Genomic DNA, 15,000 nt, shown 5'->3' with positions numbered 1-15,000 from the left:
CTTTATTAATCCCACAGTGCAAGATTTCACCCTAACATTCCCTTTTCTCACCCGTTCTTCGTTTTCTATCACCCTACATTACATCACCACACCCTGATCTCTTTGTTTCACTCTATTTTCACCCTAGATCACCTTACAGTGCAATATATGAGTCGAGTTTTCCTTTCCTTACCCTATTTTCAGCCTTCATCACCCTAATATCACTAGTCACTCTTTTCTCTCTTAAATCACCCTACATTGTCCCACCACTCCCTGATCTCTGTCTCACTTATATTCACTCTAGATCACATTACAGTACAATATTTTCTTTCCTCACCCTATTTGCGGCCTTCATCACCCTACAGTACTAAACCTTGCCTACCACACTCGCTCTTTTCACCCTTAAATCACCCTATATCGACTTACTACACCCTCATCTCTGTCTTATTCTATATTCACTCTAAATTACATTATAGTACAATGTTTTTCTTTCCTCACCCTATTTGCGGCCTTCATCACCCTACAGTACTAAACCTCGCCTACCACACTCGCTCTTTTCACCCAAAATCACCCTATTTCGTCTTCCCACACCCTGATCTCTTTGTCTCACTCTATAAATTACAGTGCAGTACAATATTTTTCTCCTCTCACCCTGTTTTTGTCTTTCATCACCCTACAGTACTATACCTAACTTATTTAACTCATTCTTCACCCTTAAATCATTCTACATCTTCTTGCCACACCCTGATCTCTTTGTTTCACTCTATACCCACTCTACGCCACGCTGATTTCACCCTAATCTCACCCTGCCCCGCCCTGCCTCGCCCTGCCTCACGCCGTCACCCTGTTCGCCTTCTCACCCTTGTTATGGACACACGTTTCCATTTGACATTAAGCCTGTGACGCGTTTGGCTAGGGTGATGTGTTGCCGTCTCGTATGGCCTTGCTTGGTGTGTCCGAGAGAGAGAGAGAGAGAGAGAGAGAGAGAGAGAGAGAGAGAGAGAGAGAGAGAGAGAGAGAGAGAGAGAGAGAGAGAGAGAGAGAGAGAGAGAGAGAGAGAGAGAGGAGAAGAGAATGATTTTTTGTTAGAATGTTGTTTTTTTTTTTTTTTTTTTTTTTCGTTGTTAAGAGTGGAGGGGTTCGTTAATTCGTTTTGCTAGTTTGTTAGTTTGTTGGTTAGGTTTATTAGTTAGTCAGGTAATGTTTGTAAATTTGGAGGAATGGGAGATGTTGTTGTTGTTGTTGTTGTTGTTGTTGTTGCTGCTACTGCTTTTGTCGTCGTCGTTGTTACTGTTGCCACTACTACTACTACTACTACTACTACTACTACTACTACTACTACTACTACTACTACTACTACTACTACTACTACTACTACTACTACTACTGCCATCACCATTGGAGTTGTTATTGTTGTTGTTACCTCCACCACCACCACCACCACCAGGACTACTGCAATTAACACAAGGAAACACAGGTCAAATTTCACCGGCATTTAATCAGAAGATGCTGGCCACCACACGCAAGAATCCTCCTCCTCCTCCTCCTCCTCCTCCTCCTCGCCTAAAATTATTACATTATTCTTCGAGGCAAAAATAATTAAGTCCACGTCACCCCTTATAAACTCAGAACAATGCACTTCGCGTTTTCTACTTCACTAATTTCGCTTCTCTGATATCTAATACCACAATATTTTTTTTCCCTTCACTTCATGCGAGCGAGTCAGTGATGCTCTTGTTCTTTTTTTTAATTTATCTTTTGTTTAAACTCTTATTGATCTTACCTGCGGCTATTTCTCGTTACCTGTTGTTACCTGTAATACCTCAGGGATTTCATTTGGACAGGTGTGTTTATTTATGTCTCCGTCAGGTAGGAGAAATTATGCCCTTTGTGTTCTTTTTTCTGTTATTTAGCTCACTTATCTTTTCTCTTATGTTACCTGATACTCGGACATACCTGCAATACCTCGATAATTGGATATGGACAGGTGCATTTCCTTATCTTCACGTCAAGTAATACACATAATGTTCTTTACTTTTTTTCTCTGTTGTTTTTATTATTTTATTGTAACACACTAATCTTACTTTCCTATTATGTTACGTGATACACGAGATACTTCAGCCACCTCAGTAATTTAATTTTGAACAGGTGTATTTGGTTGTTGTTACTTCTTCACACCTAATCATACTCATACATCTTTTCTTTTTCTTTTTCTTTTTACAATTTTGCACTTATTTCTGTTCCCCGTGGCTGCTTCCTTTCCTTCACCTGGTCGCACCTTTCACACGTCAGCGCGGTAATGTTAACTCGTGTTTCTTATTATTTCTTAGTTTTGTTGTATGTAATCAAACTTGTATCGACTTTTTCACTGTATTTTCATTCCTCCCTGTGGCGTCTCCTTATCATTTACCCGCGCAAACCTTTCACACGTGGATTATGTAATTTGAACAGGTATTTTTATTATTATTTCTTCATTTTATGTTGGATAATTTAACCCACAACTCCTTTTTTCTTTTATTTTTTTTTGCACATTTTTTCTGTTCCCTGTGGCTTTTACCCTTTTTACGTGCAGACTTTTTTCACTCGTCGGTAACTTAGCTCGAACTGGTATTTTTATTATTATTCCTCAAGTTTGTGTCAGGTAACCAAGGAATTATCTTTTTTTTCAGTATTTTTCCACGTATTTTCCTTCTTATGTGTATTATACCTGAGCTGCCTTACACACGTCAGTAGTATAATATGAACCTGTATTTCGAATTATTTCTTTATTTCGTGCAAGATTATCAGACGTGTGTTTTTTTACATTTTTTTTCATTCTTCCCTCCTGTCGGCTATCTCTTTTTACGCCACACCTGTGCTACCTTCCACACGTCAGTAATTTAACATGAACAGGTAATTCTTATCGTATCACTTTACACTATTCAATAATACGTGTACCTTCTTTTTTTCACCATTTTCACGTCTTATTCTGTCCTTAAACGTGGCAGGAATTGAAGATGAACTGATATTCCGTATTATATTCATTGTTTTTATTGGTTTTTGTTGTCTTACTTAGGTTATTGATATTTCTTTACGTCTCTCTCTCTCTCTCTCTCTCTCTCTCTCTCTCTCTCTCTCTCTCTCTCTCTCTCTCTCTCTCTCTCTCTCTCTCTCTCTCTCTCTCTCTCTCTCTCTCTCTCTCTCTCTCTCTCTCTCTCTCTCTCTCTCTCTCTCTCTCTCTCTCTCTCTCTCTCTCATCTACTCTGAAGACACCTGAAGACACCTTGTTCATGTCTTTAATTGGACTTCAACAGGCATTTCTTTTTATGTCCATTGTTTTCGTTGTTTTTTGCTGTCTTGTCGAGGTTACATGCATCTCTTTACGTATTCATCCTTCTGCGTCTGTCTTTCGTTAACGAGTACATGAAAACTTAAGGTGCACGTCAGTAATTGAAGTTAAACAGGTAATTCACTCAAGATATTAATTGTTTTCCTTAGTTGTTGCTGTCTTGTTCTTGTTGAAGTTATATATGCACTCTTTTTTTTTATCTCTACATGCTCGTCCTTCTGTGTCTGTCTCTCGTTAGTCAGAACCTGAGGAAACGCCACGCATGTCAATAATTCAACTACTGTATGAGCAGTTTTTTTTATTTATTTATTTTTTTTTTAGCACCTATTGTTTTCCTTACTTTATGTTGCACCATCAAACTTATGTGCATATTTTTTTACGTCCTCATCTCTCCACATCCGTCTCATGTTAACCAGGATCTAAAAACACCTCATTCTCGTCATTAATTTAACTATTATATTTCTTAGCTAATATATTTCTTAACACGCATAGTTTTTTCTTACTTTACGCTGCAATATCAAACTTATATTTTCTTTTCCATCCTCATTTCTGTAGGTCTGTCTTACGTTAACCAAAACCTAAAAACACCTTATGGTCGTCATTACTATAACTTTAACACACATTTCTTAACACACCTATTGCTTACTTTACGCTGCACCATCAAACTTATATATACATTTTTTTACGTCCTCATCTCTCTACGTCTGTTTCACGTTAACCAAAAACTGATTAACCTAACTTTAACATACATTTCTTAACACACCCACTGTCCTTACTTTACGCTGCAATATCAGACTTATATAACGTCTTTTACGTCTTCATCTCTTCGCCTCTCTCGCTATCGATACCAAAGATACACAGTAATCTAATTTGAACAGGCATTTCTTATATATATCGTTTTCCCTCAAGGGCACAGTGCAGGTATGCATGACAAGGAGAGAGAGAGAGAGAGAGAGAGAGAGAGAGAGAGAGAGAGAGAGAGAGAGAGAGAGAGAGAGAGAGAGAGAGAGAGAGAGAGAGAGAGAGAGAGAGAGAGAGAGAGAGAGAGGGAGGGAGACAGCGGGAATGTGCTAATAGCTGGTGGTGGAGTTAATCTGGAGTCTTGTCTGAGTCTCTTGTATCCGTGTGTTATTAGTGGCGGGTGTGAGTGCCATCAAAACAAGAACCTCCAACCCTCCCCGCTAACGTTTGGCTTCTTATCTCTATTGTTTGCTGCCTTCTGATGAAGATTATTGAGGGTTTGCTACGCCTGGTGGAGATTATTGAGTCCTCAGTGCTGCCTTGAGGATTTCATGGATAGTTTAACACATTAGAAGGTTTACAAAAGTGTTTTCATGCATCTTGTGCTACTTTACAGCTGTTTACATGGTTCTACTACTAGTTTAACCTCTTCAGTACCATGATACATTTTCATATTCTGCTTACTATTGGTGATTTTCTAAGCTTCAAAAACTTATGTGGAGGGATTAAAATAGTGAAGACTTTAGCTATTTATCTTCTGACCTTCATAGATCCTTCTTAATGCCAACAAAATCATCCAATCATACTGAAACTCATGGTAAAAATGCCTCTCAGGACTGAAGAGTTAACAGTGTCTAGCCTGAAATTTGTAGAGAGAAGGATTATTGTAGTGTTAGTGGCAGTTTGATAGACTCCAGTGGGTTCTCAAGAGTAATTTTCATGATTCCACTGTTAGTTTTACACCCTTTAGTGGAAGCTTAGTTTCATGTGTTTTTCAAGATTCTAGTGGTAATTTTACGGGTTCTAGGGGAAGTTACCAGAATTTTCAAGGTGTTTACGTGATTCTACCGCTAGTTCAACAGGCTCTAGTTAAAAAAATGGGGTTTATATCGGTATTTCTGCGTTTCCGGTGATAGTTTAGCAAGCTGGAAATTATTAGTGTTTTCAAGAGTTTTTTCATGATTCTAGTAATAGTTTAACGGGGTATGATGGAAAATATTGGAGTTTTCAAGGGTGTTTTTATGATTCCATTGATGGTTTAATAGGATAGAAATTATTAGTGTTTTCAGTGGTGCTTTCATGATTTTAGCAATAGTTTAATAGGATATGATGGAAATTATTGGTGTTTTCAAGGGTGTTTTTATGATTCCATTGATAGTTTAACAGGCTCTAGTGGAGATTATTGGTTTATTCAGAGAGACTTTCATGATTCTTGTAATAACAATTCAAATTCTACATATACGAGAAAACTACTAACTAGAACCTTCCCAATCACATCTGAACCCTTTGTGAACACTGCTGGTGAGACCCCGAGGCCTCGAAGCGGTTCAAATACCCCAGTGATCAGTGATTCAGAGTGAGGCCTCGGGGGGGTAGGGAGTAGCAGATCAATCACCAGACAGCCATGAGAGTTGACCTGTGAACCTGTGCTTGTTGTGTGTTGCTTATGTTGCCTGTGTTGCTTGTACTGTCTGTGCTGCCTCGCCTCGGGCCCTGCCATGCCTCTCTAATGCCTCACTCGTGTGCCCTTGACGAAAGTAAACTCTGAATCTTCTATCGGGTATGAGAGAGAGAGAGAGAGAGAGAGAGAGAGAGAGAGAGAGAGAGAGAGAGAGAGAGAGAGAGAGAGAGAGAGAGAGAGAGAGAGAGAGAGTTGTTTTACCTGAAGATTGATAGTTTTCTTACGGTGCCAAAATAGTTCATTAATCTTGTTTTCTTATTTTTTTCTTGCATTTCTGATACCAGAGAGAGAGAGAGAGAGAGAGAGAGAGAGAGAGAGAGAGAGAGAGAGAGATAGCCTTCACTTCCTTCCATCATGCTTTGTGTTCCACCTCCATAACAAGCCCTGTGATCTGCTGACATCTCGCAAAGCCTCGCCATTCAGAGCCTGGGCAAGTCAGGGCTTCAGGTGCAGGAAGTGGAAATGCGTATGGCATAGTTGCTCCACTACCAGCAGTGTGAGGGTCAGAGTGGGTCAGGTGGAAGACACTGGCTTAGCGATGCACCATAAATGTCATTTGTCATCTTATACATCTACAATAGTCTTTTCTCCGCTGGATTCCGGGTCACCACTCTCTGTGCTGGGTTGGGAGGGAGAACAGTAGTGGTGTGGATGGGGATGGGGGTGGGAGGGGGATGCTGTGATAAAGTGGAGGGAGGACAAGGGAATGGGGATGAAGGGTGGTGGGGTTAAACGGAGGGAAGAAGGGGTGTCGTGCTTTCAAACTGTCATGAGATGAGTCAACGCTTGCCTGATATTCCACGCCCACGGCGCCTCCCGGGGACGCCAGGACGCCGCGGGAATACACGCCCATCACTGCGCCTGTGTGCCTCTCCTGTTAGTTGTGTGGCGATAATGGTGGTGGTGGTGGTTGTGGTGGCCGCCTTCACCTCGAGGAGCGGCCTAGTTGACCTACACCGGCGGGTCTGAGGGCGTCGCGAGGCGTGTAGGCGTGCGCATGCCAGGCACGGGTAGCCTTCGGTCAGGGGAAGCTGAGAGTGCAGGCGTGACGCGTGTCTCTATGACCTGCTTACCGGCGAGGCAGGACCGCTGCAGGCAGTGCGTCACCGCCGCCTCTTGTCCCAGCCACCAGCGGGACGCGCCGGCCCTTACCAACACTTTGTTGTGCTTAATGGAAAGTCTTCATTTATTTTAATGCGCCTGTCATTGTGTCAGCCAAGTGAGAACATTTTTTTCACTGGCGTCGCTTTGCTGCTCCTTTGAAAAGCTTGATTTATTTTCGTACTCATCATTCTGTCAGCCGAGGTAGAGTCTCTCCCTTCATCTGCTGCGACCTTTCTTGTTCAAGTGAATGACTGCATTTTTCAGGGGGGACTACTAGATTGGTGAGTGAATATATATATATATATATATATATATATATATATATATATATATATATATATATATATATATATATATATATCTCTCTCTATCTCTAACATATTTTTTTCTAGGGAACGATTTTACGAAATTTTTTTTCATTGATTTTGTTGTCCTTGGTTGGTCTCCCTGTAGACTGGAAAAAAAAAGGAAGCTACGGTGCGGAGGGGAGGCCAAGGCGAGGACTGGATTTTGCAGGTAGTGCGGTGAGAGGGAGAGAGAGTAAGGTCAGACAAGCTGTAGAGATTATGTAGCTCTCCCTGCCTCTGTACCAACACCAACACTAACAACACCACCACCACAACCATTAACACCACCACTACCACCACCACTAATAAGAACAATACAATCACCATTAACAACACCAAGGAGACAACCACAACAATAAGACACCTCAACCACTAACAACACCACTACCACTACCACTAAGAGGAAGAAGAACAAGAACAACAACAACAACAACAATGCAACCAACAAGACAGCTACAACCACTAACAACACCACTAACAACAACAATATAAACACTACAAACACAAACACAACACCTCAACCACTAACACCATCACCACCATCACTAATAACAACAACACAAACAACACCAATAACATCAGTAACACAACAACAATATTTTCAGCATTTCTACCCTTGTTTTTCTGCCTCTTAAAACAACACACACCACCACCACCACCATCACCACCATCCCCATCAGTAGTAGTGGGCGCAGTTAATAGCGGTGATATACGTGTGGCCTCAGGTGAATGGCAATTAAGAACGTGTGTTTTGTCTGCCAACAGGTACGTGTGGCGGATGGCGAGGCGGTGGCGGGCTGTGACCACTTGACTCTAAAACCTTGGGAGACGTGGAACTAAGCTTGGGAAAATAGAGAAACAGTAACAGCCAGGTAAGTCAGACGCGCAGGTACTCAGAAACACCTTTGCGCACTCCCTCACCATCACAACTATTTTCAAAGGCCACAGAAATGATAAGCCAAGTTTTTTTATGGTGTTTCTTCTGTTAATAATGTAGGAATTTTCAAAGGCCAAAAGGTAGTAAGTCAAATTTTCAATAGTATTTTTCTTCTGTTAATAATATATATAAATGTTAAATTGTTACCACGATTATTTTCAAAAGCCATAAAAATAGTAAGTCAAGTTTTCAATAGTGTTTGTCCTGTTAGTAATGTAGATATGTCGTCAATCTGTCACTAGAACAATAAAAACGCTATAGAAAAACCCGCCACTTATTAGAGATGCTTTGCTCTCTCACCACGTCTATTTTCAAAGCCATAAAGATGATAAGCCAAGTTTTTAATAGTGTTTTTCTTGTTAGTAATGTAGAAATGTTGTTAATCTGTCACTGGGACCGTAAAAACAACATTGAAAATCCGTCACTTCTTAGAAATGGCCTTATTCAGAAACACTTTGCTCTCCTGCCATGACTGTTTTCAAAGCCCAATAGAGATGATAGCCAAGTTTTCACTAATGTTTCTTTTGTTAATGATATAGAAATGTTGTTAATCTGTCACTGAGACCGTAAAAACAACATTGAAAATCCGTCACTTCTTAGAAATGGCCGTATTCAGAAACGCCTTGCTACGCTCTCCTATCATGACCGTTTTCAGAGCCCAATAGACATGATAAGCCAAGTTTTCAATAGTGTTTCTCCTGTTGATCATGTTAATCCATCACTGAAACAATAAAATCGCTCACTTATTAGAAATGCTTTGCTCTCTCACCACGACTATTTTCAAAACCCATAAAGATGATAAGCCAAGTTTTTAATAGTGTTTCTCCTGTTAGTAATGTAGAAATGTTGTTAATCTGTCAGTGGAACCGTAAAAACACCATTGAAAATCCGTCACTTCTTAGAAAGGGCCGTATTCAGAAACGCTTTGCTCTCCTGCCATGACCGTTTTCAGAGCCCAATAGACATGATAAGCCAAGTTTTCAATAGTGTTTCTCCTGTTGATAATATAGAAATGTTAATCCGTCACTGGAACAATAAAAAAACACCCTTAAAAACCCGTACACCTTCAACTATACAGCGCTATTTGAAAGTGGTGTAAGAGTGCGGAAGAACACAGCAGAGGTGTTTCAATATGCACCCTGGCAAATCCCACGTATGTGTACCTGCCTTTTAGTACACCTGGCTGCCTGTTCACCTGTGTTCTGCGGTGAGGTGCAGCGAGGTGTGGCGAGGCGAGGCGAGGTGTGGGGGACTGCTCCGCCCTCCTGTTTACCTGTGGGCTTGTTACCTGTCGTCATTAATGTATTCGGATGATGCTTGATTAATTAGTGTTTGCTTATTTGGGTGGTGGTGGTAGGGGAAGATGGTGGTGGTGGTGGTGGTGGTGCTTGAGGAGAACGGAAAAAAAGTTGTTCCTGAGAGAGAGAGAGAGAGAGAGAGAGAGAGAGAGAGAGAGAGAGCCGGGTTAACAAAGATCCATGTTGCCTCCTCTTCTCTTTATCTCTCGCTTCATCTCTCTATCTCTCGCTTTCCCTTCACCGCCTCTCTCCTGTCTCTCTCTCTCTCTCTCTCTCTCTCTCTCTCTCTCTCTCTCTCTCTCTCTCTCTCTCTCTCTCTCGCCAGCGAAATATTTCATTCCTGTCTCTTTCCTCAAATTTTCCTCTTAAATTTACTCGACTTTATTTTCTTCTCGCCTTTCCGTTTCAGTTTTATTTCCTTTCGTTTATTTCTTTTTGTTTCTTCGTGTTTTTTTTTTTTTGTTCCGTAATTCTTTTCATTGTCACGTGATTGCATCGTTTGTTTCGTTCACGCCAAAGTTATATTCCCTGGTGAGTTTTTTTTTTTTTCTCTGTTCTCTCTTTCTTTCGTTTTCTTTCTTTCTTACTTTTTCTTTCTTTTCTTCATCCCTCTCTCCCTTCCTTCCTTCCTTCCTTCCTTCCTTTTTCTTTTTTTTCTTTTTTTTTATTTATTTCTTCATTCCTTTCTTTTTCTTTCTTTCGTCCTTTTTCCTTCCTTTCTTTTTTTCTTTCTTTCATCTTCCTTCCTTCTTTTCTTTCTTTCTTTCTTTTTTTTCTTTCTTCCTTTCTGTCTTCATAGTCACAAGAAAAGAAACCATTTAAATGATACAACACTCGTTATATTATTCTCTTCTACCTATCAACCACATAGTCTTCCTTTCCTACTTACTTTCCCATTCATACTATATTTTTCTTATCTTCTCCCTCTCTCTTTCTATTTTACACCCTTACCCATTCCTTCCTTTTCTTCATCTCCTTTTCCACACCTCTCCCTTAGTAAATTTCTGTGTAGCAACACTAATAATCTTCACTAAGTCTTCTCTGTCTCACCCAAACGTTTACAGTGACGGAAAACGTTTAAAGAGCAGATGTTCAGATTAACTTGTTGTCTTGTCTTAGAATTTACTCTTTTTTATGGTAGCAACATTAGCTTACTTGATTAAATGTTCTCTCTCTCTCTCTCTCTCTCTCTCTCTCTCTCTCTCTCTCTCTCTCTCTCTCTCTCTCTCTCTCGGGAACGTTTATTGTTCCAGAAAACGTTTAAGGACCAGATATTCAGTTTAACGTTTTGTCTTGTATTAAAATTTACTTTCTTTTTTGGTATCAACATTAACAAACTTCATTAAACGTTTCTCTCTCTCTCTCACTGATATGTTGATGGTCACAGGAAACGTTTGTATAGGAGACTTTTATATGTCATATTTTCAGACTTGATATTTTCTTTGTGTTTCATTCTTGCAGCATGAAGTGATTCGATTCAGCTTTCTCTGTCTCAGCGGGAGAGGGAGGGGCATGTAAGAGTACCCTAGACATTTTGATAGGTAGGTAATAAACAAATGAATATAATTAAATAGAAGAAATAAAAAAAAAACAAGAAAACTCCTATTCCTGATGTCTTTTCTCTTTAAATCATTCCAGAGAGAGAGAGAGAGAGAGAGAGAGAGAGAGAGAGAGAGAGAGAGAGAAACAGAAACAAAGACAAAAACAACGAGAAACGAAACAAAAAGGAAAGAAGAAAAATAAAAATAAAAACAGGTTAAAAGATTCAAGAGAAAGGGTAATTTTGGCACAATAGAAGCTAAGGTTGCCGGCATTCAAGTGTCTTATTTCCCTGCCTTGGTATTTGCGTCAGTGTAGGCCAGTGGGACAAGGGGAGAGGGCGGCCAGCGTGGGTGAGAGAGGGAGGCAGGTGAAGGTAATGTACTATGTGAGGAAACACTGGCTTAGATTTGCTCTTGCTTATGGTACAGATGAGAGAGAGAGAGAGAGAGAGAGAGAGAGAGAGAGAGAGAGAGAGAGAGAGAGAGAGAGATTATATAGTTTAGGATTTTAGATGAGGAAGAGAAGGAAAAGTAGAGAAGACGATGTTAAGAAAAGGAGGAAGAGAATTAGGAAGTGAAGATTAAGAGGAGGCGAAAGAGGAGGAGGAAAACGAACCTGAAGAGGAAAAAAATAATGAAACCTAAGAGGAGGAGGAGGAGGAGGAGGAGGAGGAGGAGGAGGAGGAGGAGGAGGAGGAGGAGGAGGAGAAGAAGAAGGGAGGAGGATACGAATAAGACAAAAGATAAATATGAAGACGAGGAGGAAAAATAAAACTAGGAGGAGAAGGAGAGGAGGAAGAAAACTAGAAGGTAGAAGAGAGAACAAAGAGGATGGAAAAAGGAGGAGGAGGAGGAGTAGGAGGAGGAGGAGGAGTAGGAGGAGGAGGAGGAGCAGGACCAGTTTCATACTTTGTTTTCATTTTATTTATCTAATCTGCTCTTATATATTGCAACTAGAGTGCTATATTTTCTCATTTCTGTAACTTACAAGTACATTAATGTCCTCCTCCTCCTCCTCCTCCTCCTCCTCCTCCTCCTCCTCCTCCTCCTCCTCCTCCTCCTCCTCCTCCTCCTCCTCCGTCTTTCACTGGAAGTTCATCGTTGTCTTCGTAAATACTTCTTCCTCCGTTATCGTGCTCTCCTTGTCTCCTTATCTTTATCATTTATGTAAATCTCTCTCTTATCTCTTCTCGTCTCCTCTTGTTTCTTTCCCTCTCTTCCTTCCTTCCCTACTTTCATTGCTGTCTCTGTTTTCCTTCGTGTTTCGTCTGCGTTATCTCTTCTATATCATCCTTTCTTCTCTTTATTCGTGTGTCTCATCTCCTCTCGTTCTTTTTCCCTGATTTTCTTCTTTCTCTTCTTTGTTTTTTTTTTACATTCTTTTGAAATTCGTAATTCTTACTACTCTTGATTATATTCTATTCCTTCTTATTATCGTCTTTTATTCAGTTTTCTTCTCCTCTTAACTTCTAATCCTCTCATTCTTAATTATCATCTGCTCTTTACTCATTTCTTACCGTCTTAAATCCCCTTCCATCCTCTTCCTTCTTTATCCTTTCTCATTCTCCTCCTCTACTCTTTTCTCATTCTCTCTATTTTCTCATTCTCCACTCCCTTCTACTCTCCTCTCTTCTTATCTTACTTCCTCTCCTTTATTTTCAACTTTATTTGCGTCCTCTCTTCACATTGCTTTCTGTCTCCTCTTTTCAGATAACCTTGTGTGTAACGTTTTGAATGGGTTTGTTGTGGTGGAGAAAGGAGACATGCGAGTAGAGAGAGAGAGAGAGAGAGAGAGAGAGAGAGAGAGAGAGAGAGAGAGAGAGAGAGAGAGAGAGAGAGAGAGAGAGAGAGAGAGAGAGAGAGAGAGAGAGAGAGAGAGAGAGAGAGAGAGAGAGAGAGAGAGCAGAGAGAGAGAGAGAGAGAGAGAGAGAGAGAGAGAGAGAGAGAGAGAGAAGCACTAACATCCCTTACTAGTCATAACATTTTACAACATTTCTCATGACAAAAAAAAAAGTCAATACCTGGTGTAAGACTCCCCGAGACTTACCAGTGTGTAAAGAGCCTCGTTAATACCGTGAACCTTCGAGTCACACGTCACAACTTGCCAGATCTTTAGGATACACAACACCTAGCAATTTGAACGCGTGGTATGAGAGTTCTTTTTTAAATTAGGGTACTAGAACGTGACTAGAACTTACTACATTAAAAAAAACTCAGTAGAAAATATGAAAGGGAAGGTGTAAGAAGCCATGAAATCTACACCTTACAGTTCTTTATGAATTATGATCAGTATGTTAGGATGTTATGTTACTAGAATTTGACTAGAACCTATTTTAAAGAAAATCATAAGCACGTAAGAAAATATAAAACAAGAGAAGGTGAGAGAAGCCATCGGATGTACACGTGGTAGTTCCTGTATTAAGCATGATCAGTATGTCTGTCGGGTCAGTAAGGTTCAGATTTGATGAAGTTGGTTTTAAATCATATGAATCCTTTTCTGCCTCTCGTGTTTCCTCAATTTGTTTTATACCGGAACCTTCACTTGAAGAGTTCCCTTAACTTCTTCAATACCATGACGCGCTTCCATAGTAATTCTGCTGACTTTAGTGGTGATTTTAAACAACTTCAGAAACTTGTGTTTTGGTTAAAATAGTGAAGACTGTGGCCATTACACTTCTGATCTCCTTAGACCCTTCCTAATGTCAATAAAATGGTCTAATCGTACACAAACCCAAGGTAAAAATTTGTCCTAGTGTTGAAGAGGTTAATTAACTTTTTTTTCCCAGCTGTGGGCGTCTCGTTTTTTGTTAACCTTGAAATCACTGGCATGAATTGTGTGGATGGACATGAAAACGAAAAAAAAAGAGGTTAATCCAATCTTTGCCAAGTTACAAAAGTACGTTTTTATACCACTACAAAATTAGTTCCTTGAAAATTGTTGATTATGGGAAAGATTAGCACTAAAAGGGTCAAGAATAGGCTGATTGGGTGATTACTGCGAGAAAAGAAGTGTTATACAATTTAATCTTTTCAATGCCATGACGCGCTTTCATTTTCATTCTGGTTACTATTTGGCCATTTTATACAACTTCAGAAACATATGTTGGGATGAAAATAGTAAAGACTCTGGCCAGTAATCTTCTGACATCCATAGACCCTTCCTAATGGAGATAAAATGGTCTAATCGTACACAAATCTCAAGGTAAAAATATGTCCCGGTATTGAAGGGATTAAAGGGACAGATTAAAAGACAGACATCGGAGCAGGCAGCGCGGAGGTGAGTGGGAACTTACCTGTTTACCTGACTTACCTGTACCTGAAGGTGTGCTAAGTATACCTGCCTTTATGAAACACAGGAAGAACTTGTCCTATCTATCACCATCCCCACCACCATCACCACCATGCCACCTCGACCCGTTCCTGTATTTCTATTTGGCTTTCCTCTTTCTTTTTTTCCTTTTTTCCCTCATCCCGCAGTTCTGCCTTGCGTGGTGGCTGCGTGGCGAGTCTCTTGTCTCCTTGTTAAGTCCCCCTTGTTTGTCCCTGTCTTTGTTTTGCTTGCCTTGTCATCCTCGCGTCACGGAATGTTGAGCCAGTGGGAAAGAAAAATATGCTGGTGTGTTTGTTGCAGTTATTGATGGGAAGGTTTGTGCGGGATGGTTTTTACTGTTACCACTGCCGCTACTACTACTTCTACTGCTGCTGCTGCTGCTACTACTACTACTACTACTACTACTACTACTACTACTACTACTACTACTACTACTACTACTACTACTACTACTACTACTACTACTACTACTACTACGACTACGACTACTACTACTACTAGTAGTACTGGTGTCATTTTTATTTGCATTTCCGTTTACTGTTAATAGTATTACTGTTATGTGTGTGTGTGTGTGTGTGTGTGTGTGTGTGTGTGTGTGTGTGTGTGTGTGTGTGTGTGTGTGTGTGTTCGTGAGGCAGCGAGGGCCACAGTGTCACGCACGAGGGGAGAAGGTGGACTAAAAAGCTGCCCCCTGGCGGACTGTTCGTAATTGG

The 15,000-nt window shown here is 40.5% G+C and overlaps 1 protein-coding gene across 2 annotated transcripts in view; it reads left to right on the top strand.

The window, feature by feature from the left end:
• Positions 1-15,000, top strand: part of LOC123512186 (protein N-terminal asparagine amidohydrolase-like) — a 226,492-nt gene that overhangs the window by 53,626 nt on the left and 157,866 nt on the right. The window contains exon 2 of one of the 2 annotated variants that reach the window (XM_045268428.1): positions 7,946-8,052. The exons of the other annotated variant lie outside the window; for it this stretch is intronic. The gene's annotated coding sequence lies outside the window, so the exon portion shown is untranslated. The remainder of the gene's footprint in view (positions 1-7,945; positions 8,053-15,000) is intronic. 2 annotated transcript variants of the gene reach the window in all.

This window comes from Portunus trituberculatus, chromosome 33, assembly GCF_017591435.1.
Source record: "Portunus trituberculatus isolate SZX2019 chromosome 33, ASM1759143v1, whole genome shotgun sequence".
Taxonomy (NCBI): domain Eukaryota; kingdom Metazoa; phylum Arthropoda; class Malacostraca; order Decapoda; family Portunidae; genus Portunus; species Portunus trituberculatus.
Note: the sequence above shows the minus strand (reverse complement) of the source record. Positions and strands in the feature narration are given on the sequence as shown.